Source organism: Amblyomma maculatum, chromosome 6, assembly GCF_055883805.1.
Source record: "Amblyomma maculatum isolate TAMU_Amacu chromosome 6, ASM5588380v1, whole genome shotgun sequence".
NCBI lineage: Eukaryota > Metazoa > Arthropoda > Arachnida > Ixodida > Ixodidae > Amblyomma > Amblyomma maculatum.
In genome coordinates this window covers 19,645,677-19,661,705 of record NC_139349.1, presented here as the reverse complement: position 1 = coordinate 19,661,705, position 16,029 = coordinate 19,645,677, and positions in this window count along the sequence as shown.

Below are 16,029 nucleotides of genomic sequence, written 5' to 3'. Positions count from 1 at the left end.
CGCCAAATGATAACAGTTATGGGCTACTTAAACTGAGGACAAGTTGTTGCAATGTCTGTTCCATCAACTCTCATATCAACGTAATGAAGCGGGGGTAAAACAATAAAAATTTATCTAATTATTCCTGTTCGCCGCAAAATGCGCAGCCTGGAGAAAGTGCCAAACCAGACCTGTGAAGATAGAAATTTAAAGGTGGGATACGGCATCGCAGCCTTGTTATAGAAATCTCAAGTTGCCGTGAATGACATAATTTTCTATTCCAAGAATAATTTAGATGCAGGTAGTCATCAGATCTTAAAAGATATTCCAGTTTGAATATTAATTAGAACGTTTCTCCGAAGCCTCGCTGCGGTGACGTACGCTGTCGCCGAAAGGAAAGGTAATACGGGGCCATTAAGGGACTCTTTTGCCAAACTATCAGCATATTCATTTAAAATCACATTGCTGTGGCCTGGTAGCCATACCATATGTACAAGTTTCAAATGTTGAGGGATGAGGGAGAGAAAGGGTTTTTCAATTGCAGAATCCACTGACGAAGAAAGGGATGAACGCAAGGACCGACAGTCGTAAATTACAGCCATTTTAGAAAGAGAGGAGTCTAATTTGCGTAAAGCGAGTACCACCGTCAGAAACTCCGCTTCAAATATTTGGGTGAAGTCCGAAAGACGAACAGAAAAAGACCAGTCTAAATGCGGACAATATATACCCCCACTCGCCTTTTCATTACACTGAGATGCGTCAGTAGCTATTGCTAAGCTAGCAGAAAGGCTTCATAGATGATCTTCTAATAATCCGTTTGGACTAACGGATAAGTCTTTAGCATTATTCGGTAATATGTCGTCAAATACAATTTCAACAGACGACCCGCTGATTTGCGTGGGTAGAATACTAGGAAGGGAAACATTAAGAGTCTAGCAAATTTTTAACCATCACTACCTGAAGGGTGTGAAATTTAGGCCAATGGACATCGAAAAAAAAGAGGTCGGTTGACAGCGAAAAATTGGCATAGATCGGTGAAACTCGGATTCATATATCCTTAGGTACGTCTGAACAGTTAGATTTTGTAATCTACATATTAAAGGAGGAATCCGGGCTTTAAGGCAGAACACATTGTTGGCAACCAATTTTGGAAGTCCAAGACACAACCGAAGCGTTTCTCGCTCCAAGGAAACAAGTGGCCGAATTTTGTAAGCTGCTGAACCAGAAAACAAGACTGAACCGAATTCTAAAATTGGACGCAAATACATAGCATAAACCATAAACAGCACATCTATCTGCATTCCAGACCGGGGTCGACTAATTCGGCGCAACATGCCCACGGCCCGAGCCCTTTTCGTAGCAATGAGGTTATTTGAGGCTGACCATGAAAGATTATCATCATAAATGACCCCTAAATACATTAATGATTTAACATGGTGAATTATTTGTTGCTGATGCATTACAGATAGACTTACAGGATCTTTTATATTGAATACAAGGACTGCGCTTTTGTTCACGTTTAATAGAAGACGCAAGCCACACAAAATATTTCAATACAGTTTAGGTACGTTTACAAGCGTAGATAAAGGGATTGGACATCCGATGAAACTGCAAAAACGCGATATCATCTGCATATACGTAAGTGCGAACGTCATGATTAACTGGAATTGAGCTGAGTAGTATGTTGAAAAGCACAGGTGAGAGGACTGCTCCTTTTGGCACTCCCCTGGCTTGCTTGTATCTGCCGGAATGAACGCCATTTAATGCGCAGTAAAACTCTCGGTTTTGAAGGAATGCAGATATCGAGGCTACTAATTAATGTAGAAACTGAAGAGCTTTTAGTTTTTGCAATAGAATGCTATGTTCAACACTATCATAGTCTTTGGCTATATCTAGCGTTATCAAGGCAGCGTGCATTTTTTGACGCCGCGCTAAACGAATTCAACGCTCGAGATAAGCATGCGCATTCCAGATGGAACACTTTTGAGAGAAACCAATTTAGACAACGGCTGAGGATATTTTCTTGGATCATGAAGTCCGGAATACGTATGACTCCTTCAAGTAATTTTACAACGTTTGATGTTAATGAAATTGGTCTAATATTATCTATGAAAAAGGCACCGTCGTTGTTCTTAAGTAAAGGAATTCCTTAAGCATGTTTCTAATCTGGGTGAATCCAAGCATGTTTGATGAAAGGATTTACTAGCTCTAATAACGTTCAAGGTGAATCCTCAAAACATATTTTTATCATTTTTGAAGTTACGTTGTCAGGACCGAGAGCAGTGGCTAGTAATCTCATAACTATAGGAGAAAGCTCAGAAATTAAAATTCTTGCGAGACTGTTGAATAGTCGCTGATGTCGTTAAACGCAAGAACGATGCTTTAGTCGCCCGTTTTCATTCTGATTGAAATGTAATCGGAGTCTTTTCTAACAGGTCGCTAGCTGATGCTATCAGATTAGCTGCGTTCCCTTTTGCGAGATTAGGCAAGACTCGAGATTGCGAAAATGTAATTTTATGACGTCATTGAAGAACTCTGTACACTCATTCAATTATTAGTGCATATATCAAACTTCTTTAGTTTTCGCTAAACCCAAAAAAGATTGCGATTATTCTGTAGCGGTGAACCACACGTGTGGTACGCGAGGTAATGCTATTATTGCTATTAAAAGCGGTTCTTTCACAAGACCTAATGGCAGGGGAGAAAAGATGAAAGCCGAGTTCAATTCCACCAGACCTACGGCTGATTGCTAGGCTCCTTCTTTGTCGTTGTATACTACGGTCACAGAGATAGTGAACAGTCATCTTTCTAGCAAAAAATGCATATATAACGACCAAAACAATAATAAAATCGAGTGTTAAAAATGCTTGGCAGAAACACACACAAGTAACATTTTTGAATCAGAATGTTTTCGTGTGTAATGTACTCCCACTAAGCCCCCCCCCACAACATTTTCCAGGCCTCCAACCACCATCTAGAACCAACTAGTAGTTGAGCATTTGTAGAAATGGGCTCCAAATTTTGTCTCATGAATTCTCAAGGATGCTCATTTCTAAGACACCGAGAGAACGATAAAAACCTACTGTGGTCCAAGTTATTTCCTTTGTATCTTTATATTAGGTGAGGATACAATATTGAGTGCCTGGATTTCACATTTCTGTAGCACTGAAAAACGAAATACCCCGTATAAACCTCCGGATTTCTCATACTTGTAACAAAGCGGTTTATTCGTATATTAGGACCTTTTTTGGATATATATGCCCTGAGTGTGTGAGACTAAATATGAGATGCGAAGGCACCTCCTATTGCACGCGCGATTGCACAAACATCGCTACGGGCTAATCTGAACGCGCATCTCTCTTTCATCACAACAGGAGTAAATGCAAACACCGGACCTCTTCATTATTCTCGAGAAACCAATTTGCAAGATCCTATTACTCGAATCTCCTGCCAAGCAGAAATGAAGAGACCTCCGGGGATGCTATATGTTCAGCACCGCTGAAGCGCAAAATGGTGCGGCAGGGAGCACGCTTTTCTCTACCATGCTGCAATCAGGGCAATCGAGACGTCGTCGACGATTTCGGCATAATAGCCGGTGTTGGAAGCTGCACGTTGCAAATATGTTATCTTGAGAGCGGTGGTACTGGAAGATAAAAAGGAGGCGCTTGATAAATAAAAGTCGCATGAAGCCCTATCGCCTTCTCGGAGGACAGCACTGCCCGTCGTGCCAGCACTACCTACTTTATACTACCAGGCGTACAAATGTAGGTAGCACGGATTCGGGGATTGGCACTGAGATAAAGCGATGCCGCCAAAAAATGCTTCATGGGGGATTTTATAAGTTACAAATTAGAGGCGAATTTTTTGTGGATTATGAGTGCTTTTCAAGATTACCAAGTGATCTAAAAGAATCATTCCACCCTACGCGTAGGTATGTGAATTCTATTTCAAGTGCACGTGACATCGAAAGAGGTCGGGTCGAGCCCGCAGTCTAGAAACGGACAGGCAATGTCTGTGTGGAATGAAGCCATACAGATGAGCCAGTACGTATCTCCAACTTTCTTGTCTTGAAAGTAAAAATAATTAAGAACGCGTCGCAAAAACTGTTGCCTGCCTAAAAGAGTGATTTTTTTATAGCATAAGATATGAATGATCTTTCCCATACGTATTATGAAAATATTGATTTCGTAAGAAGATATTCTGTCTGAGAACCTGAGAAAAAACAGATTCATTACTGAATATTCGACCCTTCGTTTTAGGATATCTCCGCTCTTGTTTTAATCTCGGTGGAGAGTAGCAGCCACCATGTTCGAAAAATTTGAAGAATCAACCAGTTGAGCTAAAATATGAGGTTTGTGCACATATCTCAAGAGTCTATCTGAAAAGCTGCAATGCATATGCAGATGCTGCATCACTCTCATTCAAAAATAGCTGGTAGCAGCTATTTAGTGAGCCTGTGCATGCAGTGTATGAATTGGTAGGCTAACGCGAACGCGAAGTAACAGCTGCTCAAGTTCTTTCTCACCACGTGCAGCCGTAACTTCACTTTCCCTTGAGTCAGCACTTTCCTCTAATGGTCTCTCCAGAGCCTTCCAACGGCTGAATAGAGTAGTGCAATAACACGACCTTTGCCCACCCGCCAGCATCTGTCGCTCACGAACGAGGTAATAATGAAATTGCTGCCCTTCGTTCTGATCAGCTTGCAGCTTTTCACGACGGTTATTGATACATAAAACGTATATTGCCCTGTCTTACGTTACTGGATTTGCTTCCTGTTTTATAGTATAGCGCGTAATATGCGATTTTTTTAAGCCGAGTATTGCCAAAATAAATTTCACTCAAGCGTCTCTGAAGGTCAATGCGTACCTTGGAGGTCGGTGAGCCTCTTCAAGAAATAACTCAAGATAACTGAACTTATAAAGAGAGCAACAGTTACTAGTAACCCCTTCTTTGTTGCACTGTTTAGGTGACCGCTGAAAGAAACAAGAGTCGCGACTAATAATAAATTCGATATAACAGCATGTAAAAGCATTTATGAGCAAAGATGGTAGAATGGTAAAAAGATATGGAATGATATTTCTGAAGACCCAACGCTTAAAAGCAATATTTTCCATTTATTTAAACACATTTTCATAGTTGCCCAGAAATATGCGTTTTGCATTTGTATTGCAGCGTTCGTAGCCTGTTTATGGTCTGCATTTTTTGTGTTTGAAAACATTTTTATATTTGCAGTATCCTAGCTGCAGTGGTATACACGACAGCTCATTGGGCTAGTTGCGCTGAAAATTCGTAGCTGTACCCCAATTGTTGGGGGGCTGGGACAGGTAGGTCACCGCCGCTTGCGGCGGGGGCTAGCCTGCCACTGATTTTTATCTGTTGTAGGCCGCCATTGCACCCGCCATCGCTTCGGTGGTGATGGACGACGACTGTTGTTGCAGTGCGCGTCTTTCTTTCCATCTTCTTTTTTCTTTCTTGTATATTTTATATTCTGTCCGCACGAGGCAGCGAAGGTAGCTCAGCTAGAGAGCCAGCAGGATGGGGCTGGGACAGGTAGGTCACCGCTACTGCGAGTGATAGCCTGCCACCGAATTTCAACGCGGTAGCGTTAAGGAGCTCGTGTCGCAGAAAAGCTGGTGTCGTCGGCGTCCAGTGAGCGATAAATCCCGGCATGCACTTCATAAATAAAAAGCAAGTTCCAAGATGGGCTGGGTGGGAATCGAACCAGGGTCTCCGGAGTGTGAGACGGAGACGCTACCACTCAGCCACGAGTTTTTTTTTTTTTTCTTTATTCCTGACCGAGGACGTACAGAAAAAAGACACATGTGACATGAATAACATGACAAAATAAAAGATTAAGCATTGACTTAAAGCTTCAGCGCCCCGCCGGGGTGGTGCAGTGGTAAGACGCCCGACTACTGTGCCGGAGTTCCCGGGATCGAATCCCGACCACGGCGGCTGCGTTTCGATGGAGGCGAAACGAATTGGCGTCCGTGTGCTGTGCGATGTCAGCGCACGTTAAAGAACCCCAGGTGGTTGAAATTTCCGGAGTCCTCCACTACGGCGTCTCTCATAGCCTGAGTTGCTTTGGGACGTTAAACCCCACGAACAAACCAACCTAAAGCTTCAGCCTTCCTTAGCTGAAGTTGTCGGATTAAAAATCCCTCATATGTGACAACCCTTCAAAATTAACTAACCATTCTGGCTCTAGTTTTAAAGCTTTCTGTTCGTCCCCATATGCCCGTATGCTCTCTCTAAAGAGCTGTCTCGCTGAACGTGCATCGACGTCACGGTGCTCTACAGCCATTCTGCTTTTCCATATGCTGTGGAGAGCCAGTAGCATCAAAAGATCCAACGGTGTATCATTGTTCGCTTCTACTGGCAAGAATCGGATACCATGTGGGCTTATGGGTAGTTCTTTTTTAAGCGTCCTCTGGAGCACGTCCCATAAAAATACGGCATCCCAGCATTCGAGAAACACGTGTTCAATCGTCTCCTCTTTCCTGCATATTATGCAGTGGACACCCCAGGGTGTTAAGCCAGTATCGTTCAGCGATCACTGCTTGGTCACCGTCACTATCGCTGGGAACAAAACTAAAAGTCAAGAATTTGACTGGCAAATGTGGAAGTTAAACTCAAAATTATTATCTGATGACAGTTTCCAAGCCGACGTTGAAAGGCATATAGCAAATATGAATGACAAAGGCGTAACAAAGTTAGGTGCTAAATGGGAGGTTTTTAAACAGAATGTCAAAATGACAGCATTGGAACGATCGAGCGCTATAGCCAGACAAGAAAGGGCCGAAGAAAGGTCCCTTCACGTGAATCTACAGCGTCTAATCGATGTGGAAAGCAATAACCCCGGTTTGTTCATAGACGACATACGAGCACTTAAGGGCAAGCTTGAACTACTCGACGCTGACCGATATCGCGGTGCCCTTGTCAGAGCTACAGCGGAACGGCTGATAAGGGGGGAAGGTCCGACAAAAAGGGCGTTAGGCACAGAAAAGTGGCACGCTCGAAGGAATCAGATAGATGAAATTGAATACCAAGGGACCATTACCAACGAAAAGAAAGAAATCCAGCAAGCTTTCTTCGAGCATTATCGTCAGCAGTTCGCACGGCGTGCAGTTGATATCGAGAGTTTCAAGAGAGTTTATTTACCTTTAATGCCACAACTCGACGAAAAGACGACACGTGTGCTAGAGACCCCCATCACGGAGGACGAAGTGAAATGCGCTATTGGGAATTTGAACCCCGGCAAATCGCCTGGGCCTGATGGACTTAGCGCCGCATTTTATAAAGGTTTCCAGGATTTTCTCTCGCCGGTACTGGAAAAAGTGTATAATGAAGCATATGAGCTTAATGTGCTGCCGCCGTCCTTTGCATCTTCTCATACTGTGCTAATTCCCAAAACGGAGGACAGAGGTCAATTACGCAGTGTTACCTCTTACCGGCCGATTAGTTTAACCAATGTCCACTCAGCCACGAGTTCGATGCTTGAAAGCGGTACAAAAGCGCTTCTAGTGAATGCGGTGTTGCCTTAGAAACATGCCGTAGAACGTTATACTGCAGTGTATATCGGTAATTATGAGCATGTTACTTACAGAAGTCGCAGTTACACGAGCAGCGAAGTACGTTTCCGCTACATTTCTTCTGCGCTCTGCGCACATGCAGAGCCATCTTGCGGCAAACACAGAAGAACCCCTCCTCGCAATGTGCGGCGCTGCCCCGACACGTGGCGCGCCACTCGCCCCTGACGTTTCGCCGTGCACCCTCACAGGTTGTAGAATCAAGCGTCTTTCCTTTCTTTAGATCACTATCTTCGCTCACCCGCTTCTCCCCTTCGGGCCGCGTGGGTACCGGAGCGAGGATGCCCCAATACCCTTGCGTTTAGTAAGTTTTCTCGACGAGGTGCAATAACGCTATCGCGTTCCACTCTTGAAGGCGAAGCTTAAGCATCCTCCAAGTTTTTTATCTGTTGTAGGCCGTCATTTGCACCCGCCAGCGCTTTGGTGGTGGACGACGGCTACTGCACGCGTCTTTCTCTCCCTCTTATTTTTCTTTTTTCTTTATTTTCTCTTCTGTCCGCACGAGGCAGCGGAGGTTTCTCTCTTTCCACTTTAACTCCCACCTTCCTCCCTTCCCTCGCGGCGCGGTTCAGGTGTCCACAGAAAACGAGTGAGACAGTTACAGCGCCTTTCCATTCCAGCGAACCAATTATTAATTATGGCTCAACTGCCCCGCCGGAGTGGTGCAGTGGTAAGACGCCCGACTCTGTGCCGGAGTACCCGGGTTCTAAGCCGACCTCGGCGGCTGCCTTTCGATGGAGGCGAAACGAAGAGGCGTCCGTGTGCTGTGCGATGTCAGCGCATGTTAAATATCCCCAGGTGGTCGAAATTACTTCGTAGCCCTCCACTACGGCTCCTCTTTCTCTCTTTCCACTTTCACTCCCCCCTTCCGCCCTTCCCTTACGGCGCGGTTGAGGTGTCCATAGAAAACAAGTGAGATCGTTACCGCGCCTTTCCCTTCCTATAAATCAATCAATCAGGTGGCTCAACTACAGAGCCTGTAGCAGGCCCGTGCGTTTTCTTTTCCTTCTTCCTACAGCCACAGTGACAACTGAGCCAGCAGCAGGCCCGCGCATTTTCTTTTCCTTGTTCCTTCCGTCGCAACAACAACAAAAGCGTATAAATTGGTTCACAGGAAAGGAGAGGACCAGGCGGAGGATGAAAACTTTCATTCTATATTTGATTATCGTCCTGAGTGGAGTCCCCAGTCCAGGTCCCGATGTGTCGCCTCAATCCTGCAGTCCCGCCAGAACAGCTGGCGCTGATCTTGCGGGTTGGTGCGAATGAAAAAGTGTCAGAATGCAATAAACGCATGTCAGTCCATAAGTCCATTTGTCACTGCAATTCTCCCGGCCCGCTCGATTAGCCGGCGTTGTTCGGTCAACTGATTTAACTGATTTATTTATAGGAAGGGAAAGGCGCGGCAACTGTCTCACTTGTTTTCTGTGGACACCGCAACCACGCCGTAAGGGAAGGGAGGAAGATGGGAGTGAAAGGAAAAGAGAGAAAGAGGAGCCGTAGTGGAGGGCTACGGAGTAATTTCGACCATCTGGGGATCTTTAACGTGCGCTGACATCGCACAGCACACGGACGCCTCTTCTGCGAATACCTTAGAAAAGGTATTCGCAGAATCCTTTGACAGCAAGTCTCTGCCGCCGTCGTTCAACCATGCCTACACGTTTTTAATACCCAAAGGTAAAGACGATGTTCAAAATTTCCGGAGTCCTCCATTACAGCGCCTCTCATAACCAAACCAAACCAAACAAACAAAATAACCAAACCCAAACCCAAACCTAAACCAAATCCAAACCCAAACCAAACCCAAACCCAAACCCAAACCCAAACCAACCCAACCCAACCCAACCCAACCCAACCCAAACCAACCCAACCCAAACCAACCCAACCCAAACCAACCCAACTAAACCCAACCCAATCCAACCCAAACCAACCAACCAACCAACCGACCGACCGACCAACCAAGGACGATGTTAACCAGCGCGCTCTTACAGGTTATAGGCCCATAATGTTGACAAATGTCGACTACAACGTTCTCATGAAGTGTTCGCGAGAACCTCCTGTCAATTATTAAGGATTTAATCGGGCTCCATAAGACATGCGGAATAAAGGACAGAACTATATATACAAATATTCATGCAGCTATAAGCGTATTACAACTTTGTGACAGTGAATTCTTCAAGGTTGCAATGTTTCCGATTGATTTCGCGAACGCCTTTGATAGAGTGCCGCAAGAAACGCTTTTTCTTTTGATGAAGCATGTACGTTTGGATTCCATCATATGCTAAGGAGTTAAACTGGCTTATATGAATTGCATCACAAACCTGATCACAAATCGTGATTTAACGAGACGTATAAAAGTTCTCTATTTTGTTCGTCAAGGTTGCCTATTTTCACCGTTGCTCTTCGTACTTTTTTATTTTGGAGCCACTGTGTCGAAAGGTTTTGCAGAGCGATGAGATAAAGGGCTTTGGCCTACAGGCATGCAAGGTCCGTGCACTGGCCTACGCGGATGATATGGCTCTTTTGCACGGGATGGGAAAAGCGTAACGGTTATACTGAAAATAACACAATAATACTGTGACAAAAGCAGCAGCATGCTGAATTTATCAGTGTGTGGGATTATGGCATGGCACGTGGGATAAGACACGAGCCATTTTTAAGGAAGTAGAATGATGTACTACACCGAGCACTTATCTCGGAGTGCCACTTCACTGCTATAGAGAAGGCGGCTCGATCTGGAGCAAAAAGGAAGTTGAGATGAAAGAGCTGACGACTCGGTGGGGTGGCCGCAACTTGTCGGTATTCACACTGGCTGCAGTCTGCAATGTTTGTTATTGTTGCAAACCTTATGTATATTTTACTAGTCCTACGTTGTTCGCGGGGCAATTTCCAAAATTTCCATCGCATTTTTGCAGCCTTTGTGTAAGGAAGCAATCAGGAGCTAACGTCCCGAACAAGCCTCTTTCAAAGAGTAGGTGATGGGGGCCTTGCCTTTGTAATTTGTATTTCAGGCAGATTGTGCTGCGCTACATGTTTCTGCGAAGACAAAGAAATTCCTTTCTTCATTCTTTTGTCTAGTATACGCTGTCCAATTCCTTGCCAGGTTAAATCGTCTCATCAAGGAAAGGGGGTCGTTATGGTGTGTCGCACTATCTACGAGAGGTGTTAGCCGCATATCGTTTTCTTCCCACGTGTTTAACTCGGGAGTCTTTGTACCCGGTAAAGAAAAAGTTCCTAACGCAGGACCTCGTGGACATCGTCTTGCCGGTCCCCCTATACCGAAAGATTTTCAGTGATACAGCTGGTCAAGATGTGTTGAAGAGGGTGAGAAAGATATGGGTCATGTCTGCAACAAAGACATTCTTCTTCCAAATACACACTGGTACCCTACCTGTTAAAACGTGATTATATCAAAAAGAAATTTATGTACCAAGGGGAACAATTGTTTCCTATTGTAAAAAATCACAAGCAATTGAACACATTTTCACAGATTATATTACGGCTATCATTTTTGGGACGTATTGCAGCGTACCATCAAGAAGAAGCTTCCTCTTGCACCGCCAGATGTGTTTCTTGCCCGTTCACAACCATGCAGTACCATTCGATGCCATATTCTCGTTGGGATTGCATTCTGTATGGTGCAGTGGTATGGATTATCGCTGTTGTGGGACTGGAGCGAGATATGTGTATGAATACTTTGTTGAGAGCATTGTAAGGATCTACGATGTTTTGAAAGATGCTGCCTGTTGTGCTGAAACAGAGTTGGTGCTTAGGAATCTAGCACAAATTAAACGACTTCATTTTTCACGGCCGCGAACTGCCTGGCGAACTTGTAAACATATATGGTCTGTATATTTTGTAAATATGTACATATAGCAATAAAGAAAAAAAGATCTCGGACGTGGCTCAGTTGGTGAAGAGTTCAGCTGGGGATCCGAGGGATGGAAGTTCGATTCCCAGTGGAGACGTTTTTTTCATGAGGAGACCGGCCTAGCTGCGCCGCGTGGCGGTTGCTAGGCAACAGCTCAAGGTCAGAGCGAACGTAGTTAAGTGCGACCACAACGAAAGTGTGATCACGGTGAAGAGGCGAAGAGGCGATGTGGCTGGCTTAGTGCAGCTATCGCTACAAGAGCCTCGCTTCGCAACAGCCGTCGTACGCCATCGAAGTGGCTGTGAGCGCAATGACGGCATGCACAGCAGTAACAAAGAGGCCCTGCTGCAAAGAGCGAGGGCCCCTAGTTTCCCAGCCCCGGAGAGTCGAAATAGCCTACCCCGCTCCTCAGCTATGCGATAGCGCATACGCTCCTAGGACTTGTTTTGCCGAAAAGCCGTCACCCTATCTCAGGATTGGGGAACATGTATCGCAACTACACGCACTCAATTTCTTACCATAACTATGACGAAAGTGTCATATTAGCCGGGTTCAGTTTTGTGTCATACCGCTTCGCTTCCTATTCAGCATCTATCTGATAGTAAAAATAGAGGGTACTTTTTGGCCGGGATTTGATTCGACAACGTGCGTACCTGCAAATGTACGCTGTTCCTTTTAGGCATACGTGTCCACCTCGAACTGAGATAAATTGTGCGCCTTCCTCTCCTCAAACAAGAAACCGACTAAAGATGCGGTGGTTCAGCGGTTAAGATGCCCGATTATTTGCTGGACTACCCGGGTTTGGTCCCGACTGCCGGCAGCCTAGCTTAGATGGAGGTGAAGCGAAGAGGCGTACAGGGGGGGTCAAACGTCCCCAGGCCGCAGGTTTTGCTTCTGGTTAACATATTCCGACACGTGAGATCCCATTAAAGCTATAAATTATCTCAGAGGTTAGAATTATGCTTCTTCTACCCTGTACATGTATTTTGAGATTTGGGGCTGTCGTCGCTGCCTGACTATACTGTTCAGAAGCAGACCCTGTGGCCTGGGAACTTTTGACCCCCCTGTACGTGTGCTGTGCGATGTCAGTGCACGCACAGCACACTCCATAGGGGATCAAAATTTCCAAAGCCCTCCACTACGGTACTTATTCCTATCTCCCCAATTTCCCTCCCACCTTCCTCTCTTCAGCTACGGCACGGTTAAGATGTCACAGAACGTGTGACAGATAGTGCGCCTTTCCTTTCATGTAAATGAACCAATTAAAGATGTTTAACACCGACAAAACGTGTGCCAATCCCTCAATGCGAAACATTTACAGAATGAAAATGCGGAGTTGAAGGCGTGATCACATCTGCCAGCAAGGCGAAGCTTAAGCGTTCTCCTGTTGAAACGAAAGCATTTAATGCGTCATACTCACGTCCGGCGTTCGGTCCCAGTATAATCTGTGAATCATCCTGACAGCCACGCCGGGTACGTGAGAAACGTGGTTTCCTTGCCTTGCGTCATGCAAGGGCAGTTGCCATGGAGACCGCCGCTGCTAGTTAGTGGTAATAGGGACCGATAATGTAGTCTCAGTCACAATGATGATGATGATGACATAAATGCTGTGACGTTTGACGTCATCAGACGTCACACCCGGAAATGTTTTGTTTGATTTGGTTTGTGGGGTTTAACGTCCCAAAGCGACTTGGGCTATGAGAGACGCCGTAGTGGAGGACTCCGGAAATCTCGACCACCTGGGGTTCTTTAACGTGCACTGACATCGCACAGCACACGGACGCCTTACTTTTCTCCTCCATCGAAAAGCGGCCGCCGAGGCCGGGATTCGATCCCGCACCCTTGTGTAATGGCAAGAACTGATGTCATGATGATGTCACATCCGCTCATGACGTCAAAGCTGGCCCCCGAATTTCGTCCGATCCAGGCATCCATACTGCGTCTTTCATTTGGTTATTCCTCAAACGCCACACCAAACAGCATACAGAAGAAGACGCAGTAGAGCAGGAATCGGCGGTGTTTCAGATCGGTTTAGAGGATTGAAAAGGCGCAGTATTTGTCACATTTCTCCGCGGACACCTGAGCGGCGCCCTAATTGACGGGAGGAAGTGCGGGTGAAAAAAAAGGCGATTAAGAGGTGCTGCGTAGCAGAGAGCTTCGGACCACCGCGCCGTAGAGGCTTTCAGCTACGCACTTAAGTGCTGCAAAGCGTCCCCAAGCAGTTTTTTTTACGGGAAGCGTTACATACAGATTGTATGTTCGAAAAGGAGTTGCCGTCGGTAGCGACGTAACCCAAAAGTGAGAAAAATCTGGCGATAAAAAATATGCCTGTGATTTGATTTGAAATTCCAATGCAACAGTTTGTTAAACGTTCAGCCTTCAAGGAGGTGTCATTCCAATTTTGTTCGGAACGTTCGAACGAACTGGAGCCACCACTGACATTTTCTTCCACCGGTAGCCCTCCCGAACCACTGCAATTACGTTACCTTCCTACTCCAAAGTGCCGCTGTTTCCTTTCCCTTACCTCCCCGACTATGTTTCGTTGCCCTTTCCCGGAGCTTTTTGTTTTTGTCCACCTCACAACGCGAGCTTAAGTCATGGAGCTTTGAATGTTTCGCCCTTATATTGCAGGCGATATAGGCGAAACATAAAACTTGCGCCCAGACAAGGGAAATTATGAACTCGCTGAAGAAGTTAGCGTAAATATCCAAGGAGGGAATTCCCGAAAATTGGAGGAGCCAAGTGCATGTTAAAGATCTGCAAGTGTTCGAAGTTATTACGTAGGACCTAACTACAGCCCTTCTTTCTCTTTTTCTGTGGGATAGGTAGTGAAGGGTGGTTGTTCCTAGCCCTACGGGGCTGGGACTAATAGGTCAATGCCGCTTGCGGCGTGGGCTAGCCTGCCATCACATTTTTATCGGTTGTAGGCCGTCATTGTACCGGCCACCGCCTAAGTGGGGGACGACGACTGTTGCGGCGCGCGTCTTTCTCTCACTATTATTTTTCTTTCTTCTCCACTTCCTCTCTTCTGTCCACACGAGGCAGCGGAGGTGGCTCAGCTACAGAGCCAGTAGCAGGCCCGTGCATTTTTTTCCTTCTTCCTACAACCGCAACAACAACAAGCTCTTTCTCTTCCTTCGTTCAATCTGCTTCCTATATTTAAGACGCGGTCAAGTGTCCACTGCGAAGTGTTGTAGATACAGCGTGTGGCCTATACTACATATGCCCCGCCGGGGTGGTGCAGTGGTAAGACGGCTGACTACTGTGCCGAAGTGCCCGGGTTCGAACCCGACCTCGGCGGCTGCGTTTCTATGGAGGCGAAACGAAGAGGCGCCCGTGTGCTGAGCGTTGTCAGCGCACGTTAAAGATCCCCAGGAGGTCGAAATTACTCCGTAGCTCTCCACTACGGCTCCTCTTTCTCTCTTTCCACTTTTACTCCCACCTTCCTTCCTTCCCTTACGGCGCGGTTCAGGTGTCCACAGAAACAAGTGTGACAGATACTGCGCCTTTCCCTTCCTGTGAACCAACTATTCAACTATACTACATACTATTTTATAACGTACAATGCAGAGGATAAACTTTATTTCTGTCGACAGGAAGCAGTGGCCACGAGTTCGTGGAACGCGACGACTTCTAGAAATCATACCAGGACCCCAATCTGTGTGTCTGAGTCGGAGCTGAGCAACGGGACCTTCCACAGGTCCTAATTCTAGAGCTTAGGAGGGTCTCGATAGCCCTAGTCCTGCGCAGTGGGTGGACCTTCTAGCCGACTCGGACGCGCAGCACCAGTGCATACTGGTGCAGCGGCCAGAGCCGCTGCTGAGGCCAACGGACTCCTGGACAGAGGACTGCCGACTACTGCTCTTTCCTAACCCACAAACCCTAACCCCAATTTTCCCCAAAACGTTTATCAATCAATCAACCAATAAAAGTCCTGAGTATGTGTGAGAGAGTGGCGTTTTGGGTACATAGTACACAGGATAAGAAGTAGACACCAGGATATATGCGAGCGTTCGGAGTTGCCTCCACGCAGCCTCTCGGGGTTTCGTGAGGGAAACGCTTTTGCAGGGATACAGATAAGTCTACCTCAGCTGTAGTGCATGACGTTGTCATTAAACATAACTATAAGATCTCTCATCATGCTCGTAACGGGATGACACCACAGTCCGGTGGACGAATCATCGAATTGTGGGCTGCCTCGTTGCGTGAATGGGATGAGCGCACTCGAACCCATATCAATTGGATGAGGAGGGGCTGGAGATTGCTGCAGTGGAGATGGGATAGGACGACGGGTGAGACCCGCCTTTGGCGAAGTTAAGAATTGCAGATCTGGAGTCACTGAAGATGATCTTTACTGAGTAAGAGGCTATCGCCAAAGCTGTGGCTGCCTCCTCGGCCTCTTCAGGCGATCTTACGGGGCTGTAGCACGCAACCAACGGCCGTTTACAATAGTAGTACTACAGTCAGCGAAAAAGTAGCGCATTCGTAATATTTGGCTGCGTCGACATCGACTGCTGTCCGATCTGTTGAATAATTGTTTTCAGCGACTTAGTCCTGTCCGTGAGGCGAGCGATATGATACATTGGGGGCATG